The 24,425-nt window shown below is 43.6% G+C and overlaps 1 protein-coding gene across 15 annotated transcripts in view; it reads left to right on the plus strand.

Annotated features, from left to right (window-relative positions):
• The window catches only part of LOC110500605 (receptor-type tyrosine-protein phosphatase delta), a 612,371-nt gene that overhangs the window by 312,075 nt on the left and 275,871 nt on the right, over positions 1-24,425 (plus strand). The window lies entirely within an intron of this gene.

A 24,425-nucleotide genomic window follows, 5' to 3' on the forward strand; every position in this document is an offset into this window, starting at 1 on the left:
AGTAGAGTGTTGGAGGCTATTTTATAGATGACATCACCGAAGTTGAGGATCGGTAGGATGGTCAGTTTTACGAGGGTATGTTTGGCAGCATGAGTGAAGGAGGCTTTGTTGCGATATAGGAAGCCAATTCTAGATTTAATTTTGGATTGGAGATGCTTAATGTCAGTCTGGAAGGAGAGTTTACAGTCTAACCAGACACCCAGGTATTTGTAGTTGTCCACGTATTCTAAGTCAGAGCCGTCCAGAGTAGTGATGCTGGACGGGCGGGCAGGTGCGGACAGTGATCGATTGAATAGCATGCATTTAGTTTTACTTGCGTTTAAGAGCAGTTGGAGGCCACGGAAGGAGAGTTGTATGGCATTGAAGCTCGTCTGGAGGTTAGTTAACACAGTGTCCAAGGAGGGGCCAGAAGTATACAGAATGGTGTCGTCTGCGTAGAGGTGGATCAGAGAATCACCAGCAGCAAGAGCAACATCATTGATGTATACAGAAAAGAGAGTCGGCCCAAGAATTGAACCCTGTGGCACACCATAGAGACTGTCAGAGGACCGGACAACAGTCCCACCGATTTGACACACTGAACTCTATCAGAGAAGTAGTTGGTAAACCAGGCGAGGCAATCATTTGAGAAACCAAAGCTGTCGAGTCTGCCAATAAGAATGTTGTGATTGACAGAGTCGAAAGCCTTGGCCAGGTCGGTGAATACGGCTGCACAGTAATGTCTCTTATCGATGGCGGTTATGATGTCGTTTAGAACCTTCAGCGTGGCTGAGGTGCACCTATGACCAGCTCTGGCTCTGAAACCAGATTGCATAACGGAGAAGGTATGGTGGGATTCGAAATGGTCAGTAATCTGTTTGTTAACTTGGCTTTCAAAGACCTTAGAAAGACAGGGTAGGATAGATATAGGTCTGTAGCAGTTTGGGTCTAGAGTGTCACCCCCTTTGAAGAGGGGGATGACCGCGGCAGCTTTCCAATCTTTGGGAATCTCAGACGATACGAAAGAGATATTGAACAGGCTAGTAATAGGGGTTGCAACAATTTTGGAAGATATTTTTAGAAAGAGAGGGTCCAGATTGTCTAGCCCGGCTGATTTGTAGGGGTCCAGATTTTGCAGCTCTTTCAGAACATCAGCTATCTGGATTTGGGTAAAGGAGAAATGGTGGGGGCTTTGGCGGGTTGCTGTGGAGGGTGCCGGGCAGTTGACCGGGGTAGGGGTAGCCAAGTGGAAATCATGGCCAGCTGTAGAGAAATGCTTATTGAAATTCTCAATTATAGTGGATTTATTGGTGGTGACAGTGTTTCCTAGCCTCAGAGCAGTGGGCAGATGGGAGGAGGTGCTCTTATTCTCCATGGACTTTACAGTGTCCCCGAACTTTTTTGAGTTAGTACTACAGGATGCAAATTTCTGTTTGAAAAAGCTTGCCTTAGCTTTTCTAACTGCCTGTATATATTTGTTCCTAACTTCCCTGAAAAGTTGCATATCACAGGGGCTATTCGATGCTAATGCAGAACGCCACAGGATGTTTTTGTGCTGGTCAAGAGCAGACAAGTCTGGAGTGAACCAAGGACTATATCTATTGCTAATGTTCTGAGCAACATTCACATCCTACTTATAATGTTCTGAGGAACATTTACATCCTACTTATAATGTTCTGAGGAACATTTACATCCTACTTATAATGTTCTGAGGAACATTCACATCCTACTTATAATGTTCTGAGGAACATTCACATTCTATGTATAATGTACTGAGGAACATTCACAATCCTACTTATAATGTTCTGAGGAACATTCACATCCTACTTATAATGTACTGTACTGAGGAACATTCACATCCTACTTATAATGTTCTGAGGAACATTCACATTCTACTTATAATGTTCTGAGGAACATTTACATCCTACTTGTAATGTATTGAGGAACATTCACATGTACATATGCACAACCTTGCAGAAGTAATGTGCATTCCAATATCCAGCAATTGGCTGTGATAGTATCCAAGCTGTGTTTGAGTACTCAGTTATGGTCATTAAGGCCAGGCACCACAGGATGCAATTACATTTTTTCACCTACTTATCCGTTTTGAGATTTGTTGATATTTTGCTTCCTTCATTTTTTTTTTTTTTGTAAACGTAGCAATCAAATAAAAACCTGATGGAAATGTATATTTTCTATAGTTTATCATACTACCGTCATGAACATTTTAATGCATTTTAACCACTTTAAAATGGACATGCATCAATCATTTCAAAATTCACTACATTAAATTACACATAATTTAAAAGCCCATTTCATAGAGATTTAGTTACTTTGAAGAGATGGTGATTGGGCTAAATGGGTGTTTGCAGTTGTTAGTCTGTATTCGGTGTACTTGTCTTCAACTGGCATTTCCCGAAAGTGAGAGTCTTCCCACACATTTTCCTCAGCCTCAGAAGCATCTGCATTGACCACATGTTGTGTAGTTATCCTTTAATTCTCCAGACTTGCCCAGAGGGAATTGTTGATACATTTTTTATTATCGATAACATTTTCTTTGGAAAATTGCACTAAAAAATGATTTTTACTTGCATGTCGCTAGTATTTTACAGATAGAAATATGAAAAAAGTATGTTTCCATAATCTGTTCTGGGCAAGTCTGGTCCTGTAGTGTCCTAACAAAATTAAACCAAAATATTTGGACTGACTTCATCCAATGTCCAGAAAAATGGATTTGCACAAAATGCAAATATGCACATATTTAATGAGATATTGCCTCATTTGTGTATTTTTTATTCTATATGTAAAAAAAAATTGAGGGACAAAAATGTTTTATATTGGTGTCTACATTCAACTGGTAAATGTTGATTTGTTTTATGATTAATACAATTCATTAATCATTAATACCCCACTATGCGGGTGTAGTGCTTGGCCTTAATAAATGAACAGATCACACCGAAAGATTGAAAATATGAAATTATCACATACAATGGACCTCAACTCAACAAATAATGGTGGATCAAAGGTCATTTATTTCTCTTGACATTATTAATTAAATAAAAACAGGTAATTCCTATTTTCTGGGCTGATGAGCACTGAGAATGCAAAAATTAATATTTAATTGAAAATACCTTTTTTGTTTTTGCCTTAGCTTACTCAATGCATGGGTTTCTGGCTCTCATCAAATAGGCACCTTAGTTTCACAAATAATCCCTCCCAGATAGCAGGCTATCTGTTAATGGTGGTCCTCTTCTCTGCCTGCTCCCCTAATGTAGCTCCACTGCCCATAAACAGACATTGAGTGATTAGCACTCCTCTGCCATTGACATCATTTGCATTTTAATAGACCATAATTACAACTCTGGGAAAATAAATGGCAGTTTGAAGAATGTTTGAATTACTCCGCAACTCTTTGGCCTGGCCTCGTCACAAGTTGGCAGTCAGAGCACAAGCTGTAACAAGCTGTAACGACTTCAGTGTTTTACATCTAGGAAGTAACTACAATCCTAAATAATAGTGCTATATCAGTATTTAAGGCTTACTGGGTACACTTATTATTAACCTAGTCCTGTGCTAAAAAGCAAGCTCAATGGAGAATCTCCATTTAAAAATGAATACTAAATTTCTGATGTATTACTTAACCTGCAGAGATCAAATTAAATCAAATTGTATTAGTCACATGCGCCGAATAGAACAACCTGACAGTGAAATGCTTATTTACGAGCCCCTAACCAACAATGTAGTTAAAAAACTATATACAATGGGGCACCGGTACAGAGTCAATGTGCGGGGGCACTGGTTAGTCGAGGTAATTGAGGTAGTATGTGCAGTTGAAGTAGGAAGTTTACATACACCTTAGCCAAAAACATTTAAACTCAGTTTTCACTCTTCCTGACATTTAATCCAGGTAAAAATTAAATGACTTAGCTCAGTTAGGATCACCGCTTTATATAAAGTGAAATGTGAAATGTCAAAATAATAGCAGCTTTTATTTCTTTCATCACATTCCCAGTGGGTCAGAAGTTGACATACACTCAATTAGTATTTAGTAGCATTGCCATTAAATTGTTTAACTTGGGTCAAACGTTTCAGGTAGCCTTCCACAAGCTTCCCACAATAATTTGGGTGAGTTTTGGCCCATTCCCCCTGACAGACCTTGTGAAACTGAGTCAGGTTTGAAGGCATCCTTGCTTGCACACACTTTTTCAGTTCTGCCCACAAATGTTATATAGGCTTGAGGTCAGTGATTTGTGATGGTCACTCCAATACCTTGACTTTTTTGTCCGTAAGCCATTTTCCACAACTTTGGAAGTATGCTTGGGGTAATTGTCCATTTGGAAGACCCATTTGCGACCAAGCTTTAACTTCCTGACTGATGTCTTGAGATGTTGCTTCAATATATCCACATAATTGTCCTCCCTCATGATGCCATCTCTTTTGTGAAGTGCACCAGTACCTCCTGCAGCAAAGCACCCCCACAACATGATGCTGCGACCCCTGTGCTTCACGGTTGGGATGGTGTTCTTCCCCTTTTTCCTCCAAACATAACAATGGTCATTATGGCCAAACAGTTCCATTTTTGTTTCATCAGACCAGAGTGTTACGGTGCGTGAATGAGGACCCAAAAGCGAATCAACTTAAACAGAGCTTCTTTAATTACCAAACATAGGTAGGCTCAGATGGACCGGCAGATTCCGACAGGACAGGACAAGGTTACAGCAAACATGACGGCAGTCTGGTTCAGGCATGAATGACACAAACAAACAAGAATCCGACAAGGACAGGAGCAGAAACAGAGAGAGATATAGGGACCTAATCAGAGGGAAAAAGGGAACAGGTGGGGAACGGGGTGAATGGGTAGTTAGAGGAGACAAGGGACAGCTGGGGGAAAGCGGGGGAGAAAAGGTAACCTAACACGACCAGCAGAGGGAGACAGGGTGAAGGGAAAGGACAGAGACAAGACAACATGACAGTACATGACAGTACCCCCCCACTCACCGAGCGCCTCCTGGCGCACTCGAGGAGGAAACCTGGCGGCAACGGAGGAAATCATCAATCAGCGCACGGTCCAGCACGTCCCGAGAGGGAACCCAACTCCTCTCCTCAGGACCGTACCCCTCCCAGTCAACTAGGTACTGATGACCACGGCCCCGAGGACGCATGTCCAAGATTTTACGGACCCTGTAGATAGGTGCGCCCTCGACAAGGATGGGGGGGGGGGGGGGGAAGACGAGCGGGGGCGCGAAGAACGGGCTTAACACAGGAGACATGGAAGACCGGGTGGACGCGACGAAGATATCGCGGAAGAAGAAGTCGCACTGCGACAGGATTAATGACCTGAGAGATACGGAATGGACCAATGAACCGCGGGGTCAACTTGCGAGAAGCCGTCTTAAGGGGAAGGTTCTGAGTGGAGAGCCAAACTCTCTGACCGCGACAATATCTAGGGCTCTTCGTTCTACGCTTATTGGCAGCTCTCACAGTCTGCGCCCTATAACGGCAAAGTGCAGACCTGACCCTCTTCCAGGTGCGCTCGCAACGTTGGACAAAAGCCTGAGCGGAGGGGACGCTGGACTCGGCGAACTGAGATGAGAACAACGGAGGCTGGTACCCGAGGCTACTCTGAAAAGGAGATAGCCCGGTCGCAGACGAAGGAAGCGAGTTGTGGGCGTATTCTGCCCAGGGGAGCTGTTCTGACCAAGACGCAGGGTTGCGAAAAGAAAGACTGCGTAAGATGCGACCAATAGTCTGATTGGCCCGTTCTGCTTGACCGTTAGACTGGGGGTGAAAGCCGGAAGAGAGACTGACGGAAGCCCCAATCAAACGGCAAAACTCCCTCCAAAATTGAGACGTGAATTGCGGACCTCTGTCCGAAACGACGTCTGACGGAAGGCCATGAATTCTGAAAACATTCTCGATGATGATTTGTGCCGTCTCTTTAGCAGAAGGAAGCTTAGCAAGGGGAATGAAATGAGCCGCCTTAGAGAACCTATCGACAACCGTAAGAATAACAGTCTTCCCCGCTGACGAAGGCAGTCCGGTGACAAAATCTAAGGCGATGTGAGACCACGGTCGAGAGGGAATAGGAAGCGGCCTGAGACGGCCGGCAGGAGGAGAGTTACCGGACTTAGTCTGCGCGCAGACCGAACAAGCAGCCACGAAACGACGCGTGTCATGCTCCCGGGTGGGCCACCAGAAACGCTGGCGAATGGAAGCAAGCGTACCCCGAACGCCAGGGTGGCCGGCTAACTTGGCAGAGTGAGCCCACTGAAGAACGGCCAGACGAGTAGGAACGGGAACGAAAAGAAGGTTCCTAGGACAAGCGCGCGGCGACGGAGTTTGAGTGAGTGCTTGCTTTACCTGCCTCTCAATTCCCCAGACAGTCAACCCGACAACACGCCCCTCAGGGAGAATCCCCTCGGGGTCAGTGGAGGCTACTGAAGAACTGAAGAGACGAGACAAAGCATCAGGCTTGGTGTTCTTAGAGCCCGGACGATAAGAAATCACGAACTCGAAACGAGCGAAAAACAGCGCCCAACGCGCCTGACGCGCATTAAGTCGTTTGGCAGAACGGATGTACTCAAGGTTCCTATGGTCAGTCCAAACGACAAAAGGAACGGTCGCCCCCTCCAACCACTGTCGCCATTCGCCTAGGGCTAACCGGATGGCGAGCAGTTCGCGGTTACCCACATCATAGTTACGTTCCGACGGCGACAGGCGATGAGAAAAATACGCGCATGGGTGGACCTTGTCGTCAGAGAGGGAGCGCTGAGAAAGGATGGCTCCCACTCCCACCTCTGACGCGTCAACCTCGACAACGAACTGTCTAGAGACGTCAGGTGTAACAAGGATAGGAGCGGATGTAAAACGATTCTTGAGGAGATCAAAAGCTCCCTGGGCGGAAACGGACCACTTAAAGCACGTCTTGACAGAAGTAAGGGCTGTGAGAGGAGCTGCCACCTGACCGAAATTACGGATGAAACGACGATAGAAGTTTGCGAAGCCGAGAAAGCGCTGCAGCTCGACACGTGACTTAGGGACGGGCCAATCAATGACAGCTTGGACCTTAGCGGGATCCATCTTAATGCCTTCAGCGGAAATAACAGAACCGAGAAATGTGACGGAGGAGGCATGAAAAGTGCACTTCTCAGCCTTCACAAAAAGACAATTCTCTAAAAGGCGCTGGAGGACACGTCGAACGTGCTGAACATGAATCTGGAGTGACGGTGAAAAAATCAGGATATCGTCAAGGTAAACGAAAACAAAGATGTTCAGCATGTCTCTCAGGACATCATTGACTAATGCCTGAAAGACAGCTGGAGCGTTAGCGAGGCCGAAAGGAAGAACCCGGTATTCAAAGTGCCCTAACGGAGTGTTAAACGCCGTCTTCCACTCGTCCCCCTCCCTGATGCGCACGAGATGGTAAGCGTTACGAAGGTCCAACTTAGTGAAAAACCTGGCTCCCTGCAGGATCTCGAAGGCTGAAGACATAAGAGGAAGCGGATAACGATTCTTCACTGTTATGTCATTCAGCCCTCGATAATCTATGCAGGGGCGCAGAGACCCGTCCTTCTTCTTGACAAAAAAAAACCCCGCTCCGGCGGGAGAGGAGGAGGGGACTATGGTACCGGCGTCAAGAGCTACAGACAAATAATCTTCGAGAGCCTTACGTTCGGGAGCCGACAGAGAGTATAGTCTACCCCGGGGGGGGGTGGTTCCCGGAAGGAGATCAATACTACAATCATACGACCGGTGTGGAGGAAGAGAGGTGGCCCTGGACCGACTGAACACCGTGCGCAGATCGTGATATTCCTCCGGCACCCCTGTCAAATCACCAGGCTCCTCCTGTGAAGAAGAGACAGAGGAAACAGGAGGGATAGCAGACATTAAACATTTCACATGACAAGAGACGTTCCAGGAGAGGATAGAATTACTAGACCAATTAATGGAAGGATTATGACAAACTAGCCAGGGATGGCCCAAAACAACAGGTGTAAAAGGTGAACGAAAAATTAAAAAAGAAATGGTTTCACTATGATTACCAGAAACAGTGAGGGTTAAAGGTAGCGTCTCACGCTGAATCCTGGGGAGAGGACTACCATCCAGGGCGAACAAGGCCGTGGGCTCCTTTAACTGTCTGAGAGGAATGTCATGTTCCCGAGCCCAGGTCTCGTCCATAAAACAGCCCTCCGCCCCAGAGTCTATTAAGGCACTGCAGGAAGCTGACAAACCGGTCCAGCGTAGATGGACCGACAAGGTAGTGCAGGATCTTGAAGGAGAGACAGGAGTAGTAGCGCTCACCAGTAGCCCTCCGCTTACTGACGAGCTCTGGCCTTTTACTGGACATGAAGTGACAAAATGACCAGCGGAACCGCAATAGAGACAGAGGCGGTTGGTGATTCTCCGTTCCCTCTCCTTAGTCGAGATGCGGATACCTCCCAGCTGCATGGGCTCAGCACCCGAGCCGGCAGAGGAAGATGGTAGTGATGCGGAGAGGGAGGCGACGGAGAGCGCGAGCTCCTTTCCACGAGCTCGGTGACGAAGATCAACCCGTCGCTCAATGCGAATAGCGAGTTCAATCAAGGAATCCACGCTGGAAGGAACCTCCCGGGAGAGAATCTCATCCTTTACCTCTGCGCGGAAACCCTCCAGAAGACGAGCGAGCAAGGCCGGCTCGTTCCAGCCACTGGAGACAGCAAGAGTGCGAAACTCAATAGAGTAGTCTGTTATGGATCGATTGCCTTGACATAGGGAAGACAGGGCCCTGGAAGCCTCCTCCCCAAAAACAGATCGATCAAAAACCCGTATCATCTCCTCCTTAAAGTCTTGATACTGGTTAGTACACTCAGCCCTTGCCTCCCAGATTGCCGTGCCCCACTCACGAGCCCGTCCAATAAGGAGAGATATGACGTAGGCGACACGAGCAGTGCTCCTGGAGTAAGTGTTGGGCTGGAGAGAAAACACAATATCACACTGGGTGAGGAACGAGCGGCATTCAGTGGGCTCCCCAGAGTAACACGGCGGGTTATTGATTCTGGGCTCCGGAGATTCGAAAGCCCTGGAAGTGGCCGGTGGATCGAGGCGGAGATGGTGAACCTGTTCTGTGAGGTTGGAGACTTGGGTGGCCAGGGTCTCAACGGCATGTCGAGCAGCAGACAATTCCTGCTCGTGTCTGCCTAGCATCGCTCCCTGGATCTCGACGGCTGAGTGGAGAGGATCCGAAGTCGCTGGGTCCATTCTTGGTCGGATTCTTCTGTTACGGTGCGTGAATGAGGACCCAAAAGCGAATCAACTTAAACAGAGCTTCTTTAATTACCAAACATAGGTAGGCTCAGATGGACCGGCAGATTCCGACAGGACAGGACAAGGTTACAGCAAACATGACGGCAGTCTGGTTCAGGCATGAATGACACAAACAAACAAGAATCCGACAAGGACAGGAGCAGAAACAGAGAGAGATATAGGGACCTAATCAGAGGGAAAAAGGGAACAGGTGGGGAACGGGGTGAATGGGTAGTTAGAGGAGACAAGGGACAGCTGGGGGAAAGCGGGGGAGAAAAGGTAACCTAACACGACCAGCAGAGGGAGACAGGGTGAAGGGAAAGGACAGAGACAAGACAACATGACAGTACATGACACAGAGGACATTTCTCCAGAAAGTACAAACTTTGTCCCCATGTGCTGTTGTAAACTGTAGTCTGGCTTTTTTTATGGCGGTTTTGGAGCAGTGGCTTCTTCCTTGCTGAGCGGCTTTTCAGGTTATGTCGATATAGGACTTATTTGAGATACTTTTGTACCTGTTTCCTCCAACATCTTCACAAGGTCCTTTGCTGTTGTTCTGGGATTGATTTGCACTTTTCGCACCAAAGTACATTCATCTCTAGGAGAAAGAACATGTCTCCTTCCTGTGCTGTATGACGGCTGCGTGGTCCCATGGTGTTTATACTTGCATACTGTTGTTTGTACAGATGAACGTGGTACCTTCAGGCATTTGGAAATTGCTCCCAAGGTCTTAGGTCTTGGCTGATTTCTCTTGATTTTCTCATGATGTTAAGCAAAGAGGCACTGAGTTTGAAGGTAGGCCTTGAAATACATCCACAGGTACACCTCCAACCGACTCAAATTATGTCAATTAGCCTATCAGAAGCTTCTAAAGCCATAGTTTTGCTTGTCTGGTAGGCTCGTGTCACTGGGCAGCTCTCGGCTTTGCTTCCCTTTGTAGTCTGTAATGGTTTGCAAGGCCAGCCACATCCGACGAGCATCGGAGCCGGTGTAGTACGATTCGATAATAGTCCTGTAATGACGCTTTGCCTGTTTGATGGTTCATCGGAGGGCATAGCAGGATTTCTTATAAGCTTCCGGGTTAGAGTCCCGCTCCTTGAAAGCGGCAGCTCTATCCTTTAGCTCAATGTGGATGTTGCCATCAACGTCCTTGATGAACTTCTTGATAAAGCCATTGACTGATGTGGTGTACTCCTCAATACCATTGGAGGAATAATGGAACATATTCCAGTCTGTGCTAGCAAAACAGTCCTGTAGCTTAGCATCTGCTTTATCTGACCACTTTTTTATTGATCAAGTCACTGGTGTTTCCTGCTTTAATTTTTACTTGTAAGCAGGAATCATCCATGGGGTTTAGTTAACCTGTCAGCAGAAAGCCCATGTGATGCTGTAAGCTAGAGTGACAACAGAATAACACTCACCCAGACCTAATCTTTCATTTGAGGATTATCAGATTAGAGTACCCAGGTTGTTTATAGGCTTGGTGACTATCAAAAAAGTTGATCTGTCAAGTTTATCTTTACACTTGTCGCGCCGAGACGGTGCTGGCCTTACAGTGGGCTGTGTAGGGAGATAAGACAGGTGCTGAATGGAGCTTGAAAACGAGAAATTGGTCAACATTTAACTGGGCCGACACTTTATCTAGTTTGAGAATGGACCCCACCAAAAGCCTGACCGGCCTGTCAGATTCTACCACTTCCCTTGACCCTGTGTGTGTGAAGGAGTAGCCCCTTTTTTATTTAGCTGGGAGATAAATAAATATTGCTCAGTTTAGTCTCAGGCCAATACTACAGATGGACAACTTTGAAAGGAAGTGCTATCTGCGTGTCAGTCAGTCAAATTCCAACTCCAAATCAAATATCCCCATTTGTGTTAATTCTAAGAATTTGATGATATCAGTTTCGTGTCTATCAAAGCAAGCCAACCCTCAAGGAAGTGCAGAGGTTGCTAATTCAGGCTAACTACTTGTCTACTTTGGCTTTATCATAGCCTCTCAAAAAAATGTTTTACAAAGATTGAGTAACCGCGAGAGGGGAGATGACTATCTTTATAAATCCACTATTATCCGATTTGCAAGTCAAGGTGCAAAAGTTTTGATATCGTCTGTGGCAGGCTGTGAAGTTGGATTCACTATTACTCTGGAGACGGCCAACGCTGTGCGAACTGTCTGACTTACAATGAACTGTCTGACTGACAATGATGAGTACATTGTGTCAAAGGCCTAGTAGCAAAAATATCAGTACGATTCCAATCATTTGAAACATTACTGACTTACAATATTAGTTTCTTATCCAGATCAAGTCTCCATGTGATATTTCTTTTGATTGACTAGACTCATAACCCTTAGATTTGTTTAGAACGTTGAGACTTTAGAGAATTTCCTCTTGCCTTCCCCACAGGAGAGCAGCAAGATACCTACTGAGGCAAGATGAATCAATTTATGGCCAATGCTTTTGTTTGCGCTGAGTCCGCAACTCAATCATAGCATGAAGGTAAATGGAAGGAGCTTGCATTAATTTTCAGTTTTTCATTTAGAAAATCTATTATCTCAGAAGAGGTGACAACGTAGGGATGAACAAAACTTTTTTGCAGGCTCCGATTATAGTGAGCGGGCTTGGTGGAATAATTTTTGGGATACCTATTAAAACCAATGGGATGTAACGACTTACTCAGGTAAATCTTTGAATAGGAGCCAACATGCAAGAGGCCATGACACAACAGTATAAAAATATAAACTATGGTCAGCATCAACAATGATCTTGTTGTTGGTTTGTTGAACTGACTACAACATACATTAAATACACACTAAATCTTTAGTCACTTCAGCTTGTATATATAGAACGACAGTACCATACTGTGTGTGCTTGCATGGAGCGCACATAGCATTTCCACCTGCGATTCACCAGTTTTCAAATGGAAAATGGTAGTTGTAACTATGAAGCTAAATCGTTTGTATTTCATTTTACTAATTTTACTGTAGCTTTTCAATAGAACATGTGTGACAAAAGTTCTGTCTTTACTTCATGTGGAGATTTCCATGTAATTCATAAAGCACATGTTAGCTTCATGCCACAGTACTTGTGGATCATCCAAATCCCTTGGAATGCAGGGGCATTGCAAAGGCCAAGCAACATACGCTCGTATCCAGCCAAGACCTCGTCTTTTCTTTCAAAACAGGGCCAACGGAGCTTCAGCTCAAAGACATAATAAGGCTTTCCCCTTTTTCCTTCATTACCATTTTATTTATGTCACACAGCACCAGTTTGTCACTCCCGGCCAAAGTGATTCATTCACCTGGCGAGCATATTATTTTGGCGAATACAGTCGCTATAAATTTCTCTCATATTTCACGCCAAAGGTTTATTGAGAATATCGCCCATTTCCCATTGCCAAAATATTCCAAATATTGGATATTCTGTATTGTGTGAATGACTTCCTGGAATTATATTACGACTCTGAGCAGTATTTATGCAAAATGTGCATGACTTGCAAGTCTAATAGACAGACTGCCGGTAGAAGTGTGTCAGATTTAAACGAGTGTCGGGGGGAACCAAGAGAAATGGGACCCTCTTATCTGATTGTATTTACATGCAGATGGAATCCCTCAGGTTGAATTTGCCTGTGTGCCAGAGTGAGACTTGTGGACATTCATGCCTCTCTGGCCCACAAAATGACCATTCACCATGCTCTTCTTTCAAGTAATTACTTTTGGCTTGTACCGATTAAGTTTGCAATTAATTCAAACAGTGTCTGAAATCCAAGGTAGTCATGTGTATCGTGTTACTCAGATACCAAAGCATGTAATTACTTTTGGATTAATAAAATAGTCACTGCTCTGAGTTCAGTGACCTGAAATGGAGATGACAATCTGAAGTCTGATGTGTTCTGATGATTAAGGTCAAACCCCTAGAGAAAGCATAGCATGTGATGATATCAGAGGTCACTGTTGACTACATGAGCAACAATATGTGAAACATAATGATTGATTGATCTGTATGCTTTCTATATTGATTGATTGCTTGCTTGATTTATTTGATATGCTTTCCGCCGCAGATACAATATATTGGTCTGAATTTCACTAGTAGCTGAATAGAAGAATCACATACAATACACTATTGCAACTGAATAAGGCCAAAGTGCACCTGTAAAGTGTAATGTAAATGTCAAATGAATGAAATTGAAATGGTTCAAGGCCATATAATTGTTCCTGGCCCCAATATTCCCAAACAGCTTACCCAAGGAGCAGGCGAAGCCCTTAACAAGGCCTTTTGTCAAATAGCATGGCAAATCAGTTACTCTCAATGACAGAATCCAGACCCTCAATGACAGAATCCAAGGACTAAAGCCAACGCTTTGATATTTGTGGTGAACTCTCCTTGACCCGGCACATTCGTTTGATCCTTGTTCTCTCCCACGGTGCTAAATTCACATTTGGTATCATTAGTGAGGGAGAAAAATGTGTTTTGGCAGCGGAATATATTGCCTTGCATTAGGCTTTAGGCATCTCGTTTGAGTCATTTTGACACCATAAAGCTAGCAGGGAGTCTATTCAGGCATTCAATTTAATATTTGCATTGAGTTTTACACTCCCACAGGACTCTTCTCCCAAGCTGTAGGACTCACATTTAGGCAGATGGTTTGAGTCTCAGAGATGTATTATATACAAGGGGTAGGCAAATGGCAGGTCCAGGACAGGCAGAGAGCAGTAATCCTAATAAGAGTCAGGCAGGCGTAGAACGGCAGGCAGGCTCAGGGTCAGGGCAGGCTAAAGCAGGACGGAACCAGGAAGACTAGAACACAAACTAAAGAGAAGGAAAAACATTGAAAAACACACTGGGACGACTTCACAAGACCAGACGAATTGGCAACAGACAGACAGAAAATGCAGGTATAAATACACAGGGGATAATGGGGAAAATCAGAGACAACTAGTGGGGGTAGAGACGAGCACAAGACAGGTGATCAGGGTGTGACAGTAAGAGTACTTTTTTTTTTACCAATACATAACTTCTTATTGTTCCTAATTAATAACTAGTTAATTTATAACTTATGAATTGGATTATTTAGGCATTAGGCATCATTATAGTATATTAAGGAGAGACATTTGTTAAACTCTCCATATAATTATCCAATTAAACAAACGCAAACAGATGCAGGCCACTATAACCACTGTAGTAGTATGCAGTTCCGTTGTACTACAGACAGCCACGTGTGGCACGCTCGTTTTGACCCACGGGGGGACAGAGCGGGCGGATCACTAAGAGCGGGGTGGTATAATGACTTGTAACAAACCCCTTCTTCTTAATCAGTGCAAAATGATCTGGTAGACAGTAAAGATCAACAATGTTAATATTAAGCTTCAATACTTGCTTACCTACATTTGAAATGTTTCTTTATGATGAGCAACTTACTCTACAACCTACTGTACAACGTTGCATCGCTGGAGCCCAACCCACCAAATCCTGAAAAACATGAGAACAAAAGACAGCGTCCTGAATGGAATCCCTATCGCTACCAGAGGCAAGTGCAGTCTGTGCCACAGATGTCTCCCACATGGAGTGGACACAACTCATTTGTGTTTTTTTTCCCAAATATTTATTTCTCAGGTTGGTAAAAGAAAACAGCTGTCAGCCCAATTGCCTGCTGGTTGTGTTCCTGGGCTGTGTTTGACAATACACCAGCTCTTGGCACCCTGGACCTGAGCTCAGGTGCATTACCCTGTGAGCCATTTGGTACACCAACTCATGTGGCTTCGCAATGGAGGCTGATGAGGCCCGCACCTGGAGATCCCTCCGCTACAACCAATGTGCGGGCTGGATCCCACCGGAGACACCGGTGTGCAGGCTGATATTGGGGATCAAGCTGTTGCTGGGGATTGACATTGACTCCAGTCCTGTCACTCTCTCTCTCGTATGATAATGCAATTAGGATGGCTAAGAATTCCTCTGACAATATGTAGCCTGACAAATTGACCAAATATGCTGTTCATGTACTGTATGTATATCACAACAGATAATCAGATATAAAACAGATTGGATGATACAATAAATGACTTCCTCAGACAAACTCTTGATATAGCTTGTCTTTTTAGGACCTGCAAAGTTTTGCATTAAAGCTTGAGGTGACATCTACCAGATCTAGGATCGTCTTTTCCTGGTCATAATATATATACTTTTTTTCGTGAAACAAAATAGTACTTACATCATTATAAAACAGATGTTGTGGATGCCTTTGAGTCAGTTTTTGTCTGGTGCGGCGGCTGTCATTTCCTTGAATAGGTTGTTACTTTTGGTAGCTGTGAGTTTTCATTCCAGATTCCACTTAAAATAGAAACAGATGATTTAAGATTTGGAGAACATAATGAAGAGTGACAATGTTTGTGGGCGTGGTCAGCGATGTAAAAGCACCAAAATGCTTCCTAATCCTCTCCTTCATTCCCCCTTTCTCCAGTGGCATTCTGCCCACCCCATAGTCAATTCATTACATGGGCTGCGGCCCCAAAATACCACCATGAGCAATCTGTATGTTTCTAACTAAATCAACAGGCTCCACGCGAGCCTGAGGACGCCACTGAACACTTGTGTGTACCATCGTCGAAGCTCTGCTTTATTGCGTTTCTTTTTTTGTTGTTGTATTTTCTTCTCCGCAAAACACTACAATATTGCTAACACTAACTCCGTCCCCTAATGCTAGCGTTGGAGCACGTTTGCCCAACATTGTAAGATCGCAATAGTCTATTAAGAGTTCATGCTTTTTGATCCCCAAAATACAGGTTCACGTTGTGAACATTGCAGACATAGGTGTTTTAAATAGAGATGACATGATTCTACTTGACATTTAAGCATGTACAATCTACATCACATATTATCTGAATGCAATGCTGTACCCCCTGATTGCAAGCCTGGTTATACACTAGGTGCCCATCGCTGAGGTCTTTGGATGAGGCAGTTGTAGAGTTCTTGTGTGTGCGTGCGTTTGTGCATGGCTGTGTGTATGCACCTGTATGATGGAGTTGAAGAGAGGTTATAGGCTCTCTTCAACATTTATTTTGTCAAACAGGATATTCTCAGTAATAGACTGTCTGTTCAGCATTCTTCAGGATCCATCCACAAATGCCCGTCATCGCTCCTGCCCGAACATATTGACAAACATAAATCTCACAATGTCGGATGGGCACATCCACAGATTTCCGTCGCGAGACGTCTCAACGATGAGCTGGATCCGACATAGGGAGCAGCGTTGCAGGTCGGACTGAGCAAACGTCCAAGATGGATCTGTTGACACTTTGTTCTGCATATCTCTATTTAATGATATTATATTTCAATTCCCGGGCAAAGAAAACACCATTACCCAAAGCAGTCATTTGTAACGAGCCATTCTGCAACAGACTGCAGCTTCCTTGGTGGTATGGTATTGTAATTACCCTGCGTATGACACACAGTTTGACAGGGTTTTTGTTTGTTTCCTCATATGCTACAACTGTTGACAATATGTGAATTTGTTTTTCACTTGATGATTTTCATATACAAAACTGATTGTCTGATTGGCATTCACCGTAATCTATGGTTTCACCAATGAAAGTATGATATTTAAAAATATGTCCCTGTGTGACTTTGATTGCACTGATGCTGTGTCAACAATATTCTGCTCCATTTATTAAAATATCAATTCAAGTTTCTCAGAGCCTCGCTACGAAACCGTTGGGTTCAAATGGTTAAAATCTGACAAATAAGGTTTACTGGTGAGGAGCTGTCATTGTTGTGACTTTAAACAGTCATATTGAACATTGAATCTGGTCATGCATCTCCATTGTGTCAATCTCCACTTCCTGATAGAAACTGAAAGTGGACAAATGGGACATCCTCCCATTACAGAAGCAACTGCAAATCTGTTTCAGGACAGCACTTTGCTTAATTTCCAACATCGCCCCGAGCGTCAACCCATCTTTTAATGCAGTTTTAAAAGTATTGAGAGCATTGGATACTTTCAATAGTCTGTGTACAGTTGTTGGCCATCCCAATTCATATGCCACAGAATGAAAAGGTTATCATTTTAATAGAAGGACAGTCGGGTTGAGGAAGGGACAAAGAGGTCAACAGAACTGGAGTAAGTGGCCCCTCGGGGTACCACACAAGGCAATTGAAAAGGCCCCTCATAGAAAAGCCAGAGGAAATTGATTTGTACATTATTAATGTTCAAGTGCATGGTAATGCTAGTGCTTGACCCAGTAGTGGACCTGTCCAAACAGATTAGGGGCCTTTGGAAAATTGGACTGTATGCGACTTTGCGCATTCGGTTGATCAAAGTCTCGTAATATTTCACCTCAATAACATTAGTTCCCTGACCAAAACACCCAAGGGTCATATATATATATATATATATATATATATATATATATATATATATATATATATATATATATTATTAAACAATGGCAAGCCTGTTTTACATAGTTGCAGTGGCATACATAAGGACCACACTTCATCAGCTATTAAGAAAACATTCATAAGCATGTCATAAACAGTCAGCGCTGTACAAATCAAATCAAATCCAATTTCATTTGTCACACGCATCGAATACAACGGGTGTAGATTTAACCATGAAATGCTGGCTTACAAGCCCTTCCCAACGAAAAAATAGCAACACAAGATTGATAAAATACACAAGAATTAAGCTAGAAACAGGGAGTACCAGTATCAGATTAATGTGCAGATGTATGAGATATTTGAGGTAGAGGTACATGAAGGCAGGGTAAAGTCAATAGACATCAGGATAGATAATAATAAGGTATTTGAGGTAGAGGTACATGAAGGCAGGGTAAAGTGACTAGGCATCAGGATAGATAATAATAAGATATTTGAGGTAGATATGTACATGAAGGCAGGGTAAAGTGACTAGACATCAGGATAGATAATAAGATATTTGAGGTAGATATGTACATGAAGGCAGGGTAAAGTGACTAGACATCAGGATAGAAAATAATAAGGTATTTGAGGTAGATATGTACATGAAGGCAGAGTAAAGTGACTAGGCATCAGGATAGATAATAATTTGAATAAAATAAAGAACAAAGTAGCAGCAGCAAATTATGAGGGTAAAAGTGTGTGTGTGTGCATCCGTGCGTGTATGTGTGTTTGTGTTGTGTCGCTGGGTGTGTGCGTGCGTATGTAGAGTATGTGAATATTTGTGGGTTTTGTGTGAGAGTGTGTAAATATACATCATGCAGTACATTGGGAAAGTATTGAGACCCCTTGACTTTTTCCCCATTTTGTTACGTTACAGTTTTAGTTTTTATCAAATATTCTCTGTAATTAGTATTACGCGATTAAACTGATTAATCATGTAACTGTAATTAACTAGGAAGTCGGGGCACCAAGGAAAATATTCAGATTACAAAGTTATAATTTCCTAATATAACTTTTCACATATTTTATATCTGATCAATTAGTATTTGAATTAATGAATGATTTACTTTACTTCATGTTAGTCTCATTCCAAACGTCGTAAATATTTGCTTATCTGCATGAACCCAGTCTTCTCTATGAGTCATCCATACATCAATTGTCTTAAATCATTAATTTATTAACTAACTAAACAATCACAGAAGTGCACACACAAACAAACAAAGTAAATTTGGTTACAAGAAATGATAGGGGAATGTGCCCTAGTGGGCTAAACTGGCATGGCTGCTTGTTAGACAAAAGGGGAAGTGGGGGTCGACTGAGAAGTCACTACAGAGTTGATAATTATAACAATTGAAATGCTAATCCTTTACACATGTTGAACAATTGAACAATTGCAATCAATATATATATTTACGCTCAGTGTGTCTTCTTGATCGCTGTTGAAAAGTTAGTTTCCATTGGAGAGTTTCCGTCCTCTCGCTCTCTCTGTCATGGGTAGTTCAGAGTGACATTCATTCATGTTGTTGTAGAATGGATGTCTCGGAGGGGCCTTTTCATTCTTCACCTTCAATGATACCAAATTCCTAGCTGCAGACGAGTAATTAATATCAAAGACTTGTTCTTATTCTGTCGATATCGATAGTGTAAGAGTTTAACCACGTGGTATGGTTAAAAGATTCAGCAATGGTCTGAAACCTTTGTCCTCTCGTGATTGAGAGAAAACATGGTCTGTAACCTTTGTCCTCTCGTAATGGAGAAAAACATGGTCTATAACCTTTGTCCTCTCGTAATGGAGAAAAACATGGTCTGTTGAGAATTTCTCAAAGTTGGGGTTTTATTCAGAAGTTGCAGAAAAGGGCCTGTCCCAGGATGCCTGATGCTAACTGGGCTCATGGGCGGTCCTCTGATTTAGTTAAACTCAAAAGGGAATTGGAGTTTCCTTCATTAAACAGTCCAAAATCACATTACACAATTTTAAAAACAGTATCATCCTCACTCATTCATCTTATACAACAATTATGTGTAAACCTCATATCTGAGGCTATTACAGTATATAAACAGCATTATGGTAATGTGTCCGCACCGTCTCCCATGAGTTTTACCAAGTTGTATCAAACGGACCAGTTCTTAGCTGGATTCTTCACAAAATTTTATACCTTCTCCGGAACATAAATGTTGATCGGACCTCAAGTTCTGTGAGGTGGAAGAAATTCCTTTGTTCTCTATGAAACTTCACTCTTTCTCTATACTGTGTGTCCATGAGGCAAGATCTTCCTGGAATTTACGACCTCTCTGACCACAGCAGCCTAGTTGAAGGAGGCAGGGAGAGGGGGATGGGACTTGCTGTACCCAAAGAGGGCAACGTCATGACAGTTGGATGAGAAATGTTCAGGTCTCTCCAGAGATGTATGATCGGTTCAAGTCCGCGTTCTGGCTGGGCCTCTCAAGGACATGTCCCGAAGCCACTCCTGCATTGTCTTGGCTGTGTGCTTAGGGTCATCGTCTTGTTGGAAGGTGAACCTTTGCCCCAGTCTGAGGTCCTGAGCACTCTAGAGCAAGTTTTCATCTATGATCTCTCTGTACTTTGCTCCGTTCATCTTTCCCTTGATCCTGACAATTCTCCCAGTCCCTGCCGCTGAAACACATCTCCACAGCATGATGCTTCACCGTAGGGATGGGGCCAGGTTTCCTCCAGACGCTTGTCATTCAGGTCAACGAGTTCAATCTTGGTTTTATCATACCAGATTATCTTGTTTCTCATGTTCTGAGAGTCATTAGGTGCCTTTTTTCAAACTCATAGTGGGCTGTCATGTGCCTTTTACTAAGGAGTGGCTTCTGTCTGGCCACTCTGCCATAAAGGCCTGATTGGTGGAGTGCTGCAGAGATGGTTGTCCTTCTGGAAGGTTCTCCCATCTCCACAGAGGAACTTTGGAGCTCTGTCAGAGTGACAATCGGGTTCTTGGTCACCTCCTTGACCAAGGCCCTTCTCTCCCTATTGCTTAGTTTGGCCGGGCGGCCACTTAAAGTCTTGATTGTTCCAAATTGCTTCCATTTAAGAATGATAGAGGCTACTGTGTTCTTAGGGACCTTCAATGCTGCAGAATTGTTTTGGTACCCTTCCCCAGATCTGTGCCTCGACACAATCCTGTCTTGGAGCACTATGGGCAATTGCTTTGACCTCATGGCTTGGTTTTTGACACGCACTGTTAACTGTGGGACCTTGTATGGTGGTGACCTTGACAGGTGTGTGCCTTTCCAAATGATGTCCAATCAATTTAATTTACCACAGGTGGACTCCAAACAAGTTGTATTTTTAATACATTTCAAACATTTCTAAAAACCTGTTTTAATTTTGTCATGATGGGGTATTGTGTGTGGATTCATGAGGAACATTTTTTATTTAATCCATATTCGAATAAGGCTGTGAAGCAACAATATGTGGAAAAAGTCAAGGGGTCTGAATACTTTCCGAATGCACTGTATAGTCTCATGAGTGTGCATAGAGTCAGTGCAGATAGTCTTGGTTACCATTAATTAACTATATAGCAGTACTATGGCCATTTAGGAGTGTTATGACTTGGGGGTAGAAGCTGTTTCTGAGCCTGTTGGTCTGAGAGCCGATGCTCCGATAACGTTTGCAGGATGGTAGCAGAGTGAACAGTCTATGGCTTGGGTGGCTGAAGTCTTTGGAAATTTTTCAGGTACCACCTGTTATAAGAGGTCCTTGATGGCAGGGAGCTCGGCTCCAGAGATGTACTGGGCTGTCCTCGCCAACTTTTTGAGGATCCATGGCCTGATGATAAATATTTTCAGTCTCCTTAGGGGGAAGAATCGCTCTTCATGACTTTCCGGGTGTGTGTGGACCATGTTAAGTCTTTAGTGATGTGGATGCCAAGGAACTTGAAACTCTCGACCCACTCCACTACCGCCCTGTCGATGTGGATGAGGATGTATTCTCATCCTTTCTGCTGTAGTCCACAATTAGCTCCTTGGTCTTACTTTAGGGAGAGATTGTTGTCATGGCACCACACTTCTCAGTCTCATTGCCGTCGGTGATCAGGCCTACCCACATCGTGTCGTCAGCAAACATGATGATGGTGTTGGAGTCTTGCGTGGCCACACAGTTGTGTGTGAACAGGGAGTACAGAAGGGACTAAGCACACACCCTTGAGAGGCCCCAGTCTTGAGGGTCAGTATGGCAGAGGTGTTGTTACCTACCCAAACCACCTGGGGCGCGTCCCGTCTGGAAGTCCAGGATCCAGTTACAGAAGGAGGTGATCATTCCCAGAGTCCCCAGCTTGGTGATGAGCTTGGAGGGGACTGTGGTTTTGAACGCTGCACTGTAGTCTATTAACAACATTCTCACACAGTTATTTCCCCTTTTGGGAGAGGGCATTGTGAAGTGCAATTGAGATTGTGTCATCTGTGGATATGTTGGGGCGGTATGCAAATTGAAGTGGGCCCATGGTGTCAGGGATGATTGTGTTGATGTGTGTCATAATTAATGGTAACCCAGACTATCTGCACTGACTCTATGCACACTTGCCTGCCTTTCAAAGCACTTCATAATTGTAGATGTTAGTGCTACAGGGTGATTGTCATTTAGGCAGGTTTTGGAGATGTTAGTTTTTTAAATAACGGGTTAGCATCCATTTGCAGGTTTCTCTTCACAAAGATCAAAAGCCGTTTCACTTATTTGTCTGTTCCGCCTTCAAATAGTGTTTTATTCAGTCTACCTTATTCTGGCTTGCGAACATTACATCAGTCAACTATGACAGAGACAGGCAATGAGAATGATTCCCTTGTCATTCTTTGTTGAGATTGCAATGTCTAGCAATGAGAAACCAGTTGACTGATGACTTGCCTTGAGGGACTTTGGGGTCTAACTCTTGAAAGCTGATCAACACAGATGTAACGATTCACCGGTCCCAACCCGGTTCAATTTTTTCAGATGTGAGTGCATTGATACGTAGCACCCCTAACCAATCTTACGTATGATTTTATTTTGATTGTTCAGGTTTACCATCATCAAAAGTATTTATTTTGTTTTGCTTGTGTCATGTCTTTGACTATGCCGGATTAAGTGATATGACATGCTATTCTATAAAATAATTTCTCGGGCCTCCCGGGTGGCGCAGTGGTTAAGGGCGCTGTACTGCAGCACCAGCTGTGCCACCAGAGACATCTGTGGGGCAACGCACAATTGGCCTAGCGTTGTCCGGGTTAGGGAGGGTTTGGCCGGTAGGGATATCCTTGTCTCATCACGCACCAGCGACTCCTGTGGCGGGCCGGGCACAGAAGCTATGCTATCGTAAATACAGTATCTTATGCATTCTAAATAACGCCCACTTGAAAAAGGAAAATGCAATAAATATTTACTCTGAGCTGCGCTTCAGTAGATTGGTCATAGATGGAAGGCCGGGTTATCCAGCATGGATGTCGTGAATTGGAGTGTGGTAGAATGGATACTCTGTCCATCCTCTTCTAGCCCACGTTTACAAATTGCTGCGGCTAACTCAATCGGCAAGGAGGTATCACTTCTTTAGTGAATAAGACTTCAAAGTTCACATCAAGTTGCCATACTTTTAGCTCATGCTTTATTCTGGCTGGTATAGTTGAAATTCATCTTTGGGCGTGTTGATCATCATCTTCACGTTGAAATTCGATGCTAATTTCGTTAGGTTCTTGTCTTAGCCCTTTCAACGTGGGGACCGACGTCCTCTCGTCCTTAGAACACAAAGTTGGATTTTCGTCAACAGGTTATATCCGGGTGAAGAGAAGGGCGTGTTTCATAGTTTACAACCAATGTCTGTTCACTTGAGCGGGGCCTCTGGGTGAGCAGAGTTTCTCTATGGCAAACCGTTCTCTCATTTAAGAAGCTAAAATTACATTTAATCTTTTCACAAATAGTTTCATATTTAAACAGGCCAACATCATTCCACTTGTAACCATCAGTATATATGTAATTTTTTGATGAAAAGGGTAAAGTTAATCATTTCATAACAAGGATAATAAGGACAGCAATCACTTTTGCAACTCGCACTGCCTAAAGTTGGAGAAGAAGAGCTCACTCCGAGTCCGTCAAAACTTCCAAACGGTCTAAACCATTACATTATGAGAAGGGGTTGAAATACAAAGTTGTGCTCTGTATTCATTGGCAAATATTTTCCAATAAATTACTAACTCTTAAGATTTTTAATGGGTGGGAAAGCAAACATTGTCCCCCCAACTGATAGTGGGGTGGTACACACATACACACACACACACACACACACACACACACACACACACACACACACACAGAAGTCGGCTCAGACAGATCCATCGTAGAGTGGCCCATCTCATGAGCTCCATCAGCAGTAGATTATAATTTAAATTGGAAAATGAATGTGTTAATGTAACAAATGTTAGTGAATTGCATCGATTCGTTCCTCTAATCAAACCCAAATCACACCGATATATATCGAATTCATTTGAAAGGGATCGATGCACATCCCTACTGATCAATATATTAGTCAGTGCTAGACATTCAGTGTTGAATTTTAAACTGTTTCAATCTTCATCATACTCCTTTACAACCCCAACCACCTCAAAATGACATACTGAGTGTTTAAGACATCTACTCTTCTGCCCTCCCTGCTAACGCCGTACGCTCATTTCAGCTGCCCCTGATGAAGAAATTGGTTGATGAGCACTGTAGCGCTCTCACGATCCCAATTCCCACCTAAAGAAGATTAACTGAAATGTTCACTGACATTT

The sequence above is a fragment of the Oncorhynchus mykiss genome, chromosome 21 (assembly GCF_057628025.1).
Source record: "Oncorhynchus mykiss isolate SJ-2025 chromosome 21, ASM5762802v1, whole genome shotgun sequence".
NCBI lineage: Eukaryota > Metazoa > Chordata > Actinopteri > Salmoniformes > Salmonidae > Oncorhynchus > Oncorhynchus mykiss.